We start from the raw sequence: 463 nt of genomic DNA, 5'->3' as shown, positions 1-463 counted from the left end.
AATAACATACATTTCAAATGAAAAAAGCGTCTGGAAGGAACAACGAGAATCGCACTGCTCCAGTTTCATGCCATCAGATATTTCCTCAGGCAGAAATATGTCGAAAGGAGGTGAATAATATATATTTGATCGTCTCTCCCTAGATGGTATGCAGTATAGAAAGCAGCGCGTGCACGACGGTGGTGGCAATGTACGATCTTTTATGTCAGTTTTGAAAACAAAAGCAAAAACGTTTTTTTTTTAATACATCAAATGATACATAATAATAAGTTGTAGTTCCATGGAAGCAACGAGGTTTGTAATATTGTATAGAACTTTATAATCAATCTTTTTAATAACTATTTTTAAGGCAAACTTTAGCATGTTAACTTTGAGAAGTATTCCATATTTAAAGAAACTGCTTATACTAATGTGTTTTAGAATAAGATTACTACCTCTTTCACCAATGAACAACTTCAGATAA

Source organism: Penaeus monodon, chromosome 34 (genome assembly GCF_015228065.2).
Source record: "Penaeus monodon isolate SGIC_2016 chromosome 34, NSTDA_Pmon_1, whole genome shotgun sequence".
In the NCBI taxonomy this organism is placed as follows: domain Eukaryota; kingdom Metazoa; phylum Arthropoda; class Malacostraca; order Decapoda; family Penaeidae; genus Penaeus; species Penaeus monodon.
Note: the sequence above shows the minus strand (reverse complement) of the source record.